Here is a 5556-nt window from a genome sequence, read left to right as displayed (position 1 = left end):
ATGTTTTTTTCTGCATCATTTGATACAATCATGATTTTTTTTTCTTCAGCCTGTTGATATGCTGGATTACACTGACTGATTTTCAAATGTTGAAGCAAACTTGCATACCTGGAATACATTTCAGTTGGTCATGGCTTGAAATTTTTTAAAACATTGGTGGATTTGATTTTCTAATATTTCGTTGAGGATTTTTGTGTGTGTAAGTACATGGAGTTCTCTAGTAAAATCATCTGTGCCTGGAGATTTGTTTTTCAGCCTTTAAATTACTAACTCAATTTCTTTAATGGTTATAAAATTTTTCAGGTTATCTATTTCACCTTGATTGAGTTTTGATAAGTTTGTAGGTTTTGTGGAATTGGTCCATGTCTTATAGGTTGTAAAAATTTTTAGTGTAAAGTTATTTGTAATATTTCTTATTCTTTAAATGAGAGTGGGATCTGTACTATATCTCTTGTTTCACTCTTGAAAATGATGAGCTGTGTCTTACTTACATTTATTTTTGTCAGTCATGTTTGAAGTTTGTGAATTTTATTGATTTTTTTCAGATAAACCACATTTTGTTATATTATTTTTTTCTATGTTTCTGTTTTTTGTTTTATTGATTTTTGCTCTTTATTATTTTCTTCTTTCAGCTCTTTGTGGGTTTATTCTCTTATTTCTCTAGTTTTTTGATGGGAGCAAAGATAATTGATTTGAAACTTCCTATTTTCTATGTAAGTATTTAGAGCTATAATTTCTCCCTCAGTACTACTTAGCTGCATCTACATATTTTGACATGTTGTATTTTCCTTTTCCTTCAGTTTTGTGTCTTTTAAAATTTCCTGTGAGGATTCCTCTTTGGCCGTGGATTTTTCAGAAGCATGTCAAATTCCAAATTTTTGCAGATTTTCTTGTATTCCTGTTAAGGATTTTTAGGGCAAAGCCAGAAAAATAATCTGTATTATTTTAATTCTTTTATATTTGTTGAGTTTGTTTTATGGCATAGGACATAGTCTATGTTGATACATGTTCCTTGGGCTCTTTAAACAAATATTTATTCTGCTCTAGTTGGGTACAATGTTCTGAATGTGTCACTTAGATCCATTTGATTGATTGTGTTGCTCAGTTTTATACCCTTACTGATTGTCTGTCTAGTAATTCAGTTGCTGAAACTGGGTGTTGAAATCCTATATATGATTATAGATTTGTCTGTTTCTCCTTTAAGCTTTGTCAATTTTTCCTTCGTATATTTTGAGGCTCTTTCTTTGGGGGGGAGGTGCTCATCATGTATTTAGCATCACTGTGTCTTCCTGGTACATTAATCTTTTTATCATTATTTAATGTTCCTCTTTGTCTCTAGTAATTTTTTTACTCTGAAGTCTACTTTATCTGAATTAATATAGCCTGCATTTTTATATTTAATGTTTGCATGATATGCCTTTTTTCACCCTCTTGCAACATTTCTGTGTCATTGTATTTGAAGTGAGTTTCTTGTATATAGTATATTGTTGGATTATAATTTAGTGTCCACTCTGCAAATATCTGCCTTTTCATTGATGTATTTAGACCATTTACATTTAAGGTGGTTATTGGTATGTTTAGGACTTGAATCTATTTTATTTTTTGTTTTCTGCGCCCCCTTTCTTATTATCTTTTTTTTACCTCCTTGTGCTTTATTGAACAATTTTTAGGATTCCTTCTTGATGTGTTCGTAGTATTTTTGAGTATATCACTTTGTGTAGTTGTTTTTTTTCTCTTTAGTGTTTATTCTAGGTATTAGAATAAGCATACATAACACATCACAGTCTATTTGTATCAACATTTTACCACTTTGAGTGAAGTGTGAAAACTTCCTTCCATATATATCCCTTTTCTTTCCCCACTTTTAAATATCTTTTTCTTGATAAGATGATGTATAATTTGTTTCAATCATTCAACTATGGTTTATAAGACTCATCAGAAGTGCATATTTCTGCTTTTTTGTTGTTGTTGTCATTCTTTCTTCCAATCTGATAGTCCAAGATTTCTTCTTTTATCATTTCCTTTCTTTGAAGACCTCCCTTTAGCCAATTTGTAAGGGTAGGTCTGCTAGCAACAAATTCTACTAGTTTTCTTTTGTCTGAGAATGTCTTTGTTTCCCCGTCACTCCTCACTGGATACAGTATTCATGGCTGGCAGTTCTTTCCTTTCAGCACTTGAAAAATTTGGGGAGTGTCAGCCATTATTTCTTAAAATACTCTTTTAGCCCTACTCTCTTTCTCAGATCCTTCTGGGACTGTGATGATGGATCTGTTGTTATTGTCCCACAGGTTCCTGAGGCTCTGTTCATTTTTTCAGTCTATTTTATCTCTGTTGTTCAGAGTAAATCCTATTGATCTGCCCTCAGGTTTACTGATTTCTGTCCTCTGTCATTTCCACTCTACTATTCAGCCCACCTAGCAAGTTTTGTATTTCAGTTACTGTGTTTTTTAGTTTAACTTACATTTTATTCCTTTTTTAAACATTTTAATTATTAATTTAATTTACAACTTAAATCATATTGAGATATAATTTATATACCATAAAGTTCATTCATATAAACTGTACAATTCAATAGTTTTTAGTATGTTTATAGAGTTGCACAAATATCACCCTAATCTAATTTTAGAATATTTTTATCATCCCCCAAGGAAACTTATACTCACTAACTCACTAACAGCCACTCCTTATAGCACACCACTTTTAGCTCCAGGCAACCACTAATCTATTTTCAGTCTCTGTAGATTTGCCTACTTTGGACATTTCATAAATAGTATACAATGTGTGTGTGTGTGTGTGTGTGTGTATGTGTGTTTTATGACCGACTTATTTCACTTAGCATTTTTTTAAGGTTCATCCATGTTGTAACATGTGTTATTACATCATTCCTGTTTCTTTACCAAGATTCTCTAGTTTTTCAATTAGTTTCAAGAGAATTCATAATTGCTTATTGAAGCATTTTTATTATAGCTGATTTATCTTGTCAGATAATTCCAACACCTGATTCATCTTGGTGTTGGCATCTGTTGATGGTCTTTTTTCATTCCAATTGTGATTATCCTGGTCCTTGGGGTAATGAGTGATTTTTAAATTTTCTTCTGGGCATTTTGGATATTATATAATGAGACTCTGAAACCTCTTTTTAAATATATTGTTTTAGGCTGGCCGAATGGCGCGTTGGTTAGGAGTTGGCTTGGGATGCCAGCTCTGAGCAGCAGGGCCCTGGTTTAGATCTCACATTAGGGCCAGTGACACTGCCCTCTACAGCTAAGATGGGGAACAACAGCTCCACCTGGGGCTGGGCTGCCATGAGTCGCTGGCGTCAGCATAGGCTGCAGTGGGGCTGGCCCACAGCGGGTGTGCATTTTCGTGAGCTGCTGTGGGCTGCCATGAGCAGCCGTCTAATGGCCGGTGAGCGACTGCCTCACCCAGGAAGAGTGCAATGATAATACTAACATGGGCCAGTGAAGCGACATCCTCCACAACTAGACTAAAGTACTAAAGGACAGCAACTTATCTGTTACCCTTTCCTGATTCCCCAACGTTGTTCCCTTCCCCCAAACACCCAATAAAATCTTAAAAAATACTGTTTTAAGGAGGCATTCCCCTTATTGAAGTGTAGCACAATAGCCAGATGGGTGTATATGTTTTGTTTTCTGCTGTGTCCCACTGAGAGCACTTCAGCAAAAGTGATGTGTTTCCACTGTCTCTGCAGATGGTTGGGGTAGAATGATAGCTTCCCCTAGATTCTGCTTACACCTTCTTGGTGAACATGGGGCACAAACTTGCACTGAGTTGTTGCCTTAAAGTGAGGGTATAAGCTCAACTCCTGGAGGGGCCCTGCTTGTCAGCAGGAGGGAAGAAGCAGAACACTGACTCATACCACTTGTTGCTACAGGGTGGGAATAGAAACTCACCTCATTGTTGCCCAGGTGAAGCCAGGGTTGCTGAGGGAGGCAAGTGTAATGCCACCTCATTCTGCCTTGTTGATGGTAAGTGGGGGGCAGGCTCAATTCCCCATTGGGCCTGCTGAAACCTGGGGGAGGGGGAAATGAAGTGTCAAGTGCCCTTCCTTGCACCACCTCTTTCCAGCCTGTTGATACTGAGTGTGAGTGTAGGCTCATCTCCCCCACTGGGGCACTACCAAGATCCCAAGGAGCTCCATCTCCTTTCCACTGCTCAGAATCTTATTTGTTGTGTCATGTCCAGTATGTTTTTAATTCTAAGATGGAAGACTGTCTTACAATAAGGGTTTGCAATGGAGCTATTCCATCTTAGCTGGAATCAGAAATCCTAAAGCTTTGTTTTTAAAAATATCAGCAGTTAAATTTTACTGTGCTCTATTTGGAAGCTTTGAAGATTTTCAATTATGTAGTAAATAAAAGTCTTACTCCTTGGTTTGACTCATTCAGTTCCTTTCACCAGTGGTTCACCATCTTTCCATTCTCAACTGCTACTGCTCCAACTTTGCTCCAGGCCTGTTCACCTTCCCTTGAATGGTTCTTTATCCTTCCTTCCTTTTTTCCTTCCTTCCTTCCTTCCTTCCTTCCTTCCTTCCTTCCTTCCTTCCTTCCTTCCTTCCTTTCTTTCTTCTTTCTTTGTTTTTTCTTCTTTTTCCCCATTTCCCCCCCTGCTTTTTCCACTTCTGCTCCACCCAAATCTTCCTGTACCACAAGTACAATGCAAATACTCTGTCCTCCTTAAATCCTCCTTGTCAGTCTGGTAAGAAGTGACTGCTGCTTCTCACAAGTCTGTATTATATTCTTGTATTTGTGTACATGATTGATCTCTGCTGGACTGTAAACTGAGCTATTCCACCATCATTTTTGATCCCTTGCTGTGTGCTTAACACTGTTCTAGGTGTTAGAGATAAAAACAGAAAATAAGCCACAATAGCTATCCTCAAGGAGTTCATATTACAGGAGGAGTACAAACCCATAATGAAAATAATTGCAGTTAGTATCATAAGTGTACAAGTGGATCTTTTAACAAGTTCAGGCAGGCGGGATGATCTCTTCTATATTTTTGTTGCAGTCACAATACTGAGCACTGCTTCACTCAGAAAGTGCTTGAAGGATGGGCTAAATTGATGAAACAAAATATCTGATTGGTCTCTTAATCTCAGGTGTTACAAGTAGCAGTCAAATATCAGAAAGCAAGGGTACATAAGTCATTGACCCAATGGGCAAATGATTGCACCGGTTCCCTGGGTGGCGTTTGATGTTATATTAGAGATGCGGTATTCTTTGGGAAAGTTGTAGACATAACATATACCAAGTGGCAGTGATTCAGAACAATCTCATGTTAATACCTATGAAGTATTTTGCATAAAAATAATAATAGCTATTACTTGTTTTGTGCTTCCCATGTGACAAGCATTTTTTAAAAATGCATTTAAATGTTAGTTTAACCCCATCACAATCCTATGTGGAAGACATTATCATTCATAGTTTATAAATCCAAACACTGAGGCTAAGAGTGATTTGGCCAAAGTAGTAAGTAATCTGCCAACTGATTTTCTCAAATGATACTCCAGTCTGAATGAACCAGTGTCTGAAA

The sequence above is a fragment of the Hipposideros armiger genome, unplaced genomic scaffold (genome assembly GCF_001890085.2).
Source record: "Hipposideros armiger isolate ML-2016 unplaced genomic scaffold, ASM189008v1 scaffold_829, whole genome shotgun sequence".
NCBI lineage: Eukaryota > Metazoa > Chordata > Mammalia > Chiroptera > Hipposideridae > Hipposideros > Hipposideros armiger.
Note: the sequence above shows the minus strand (reverse complement) of the source record.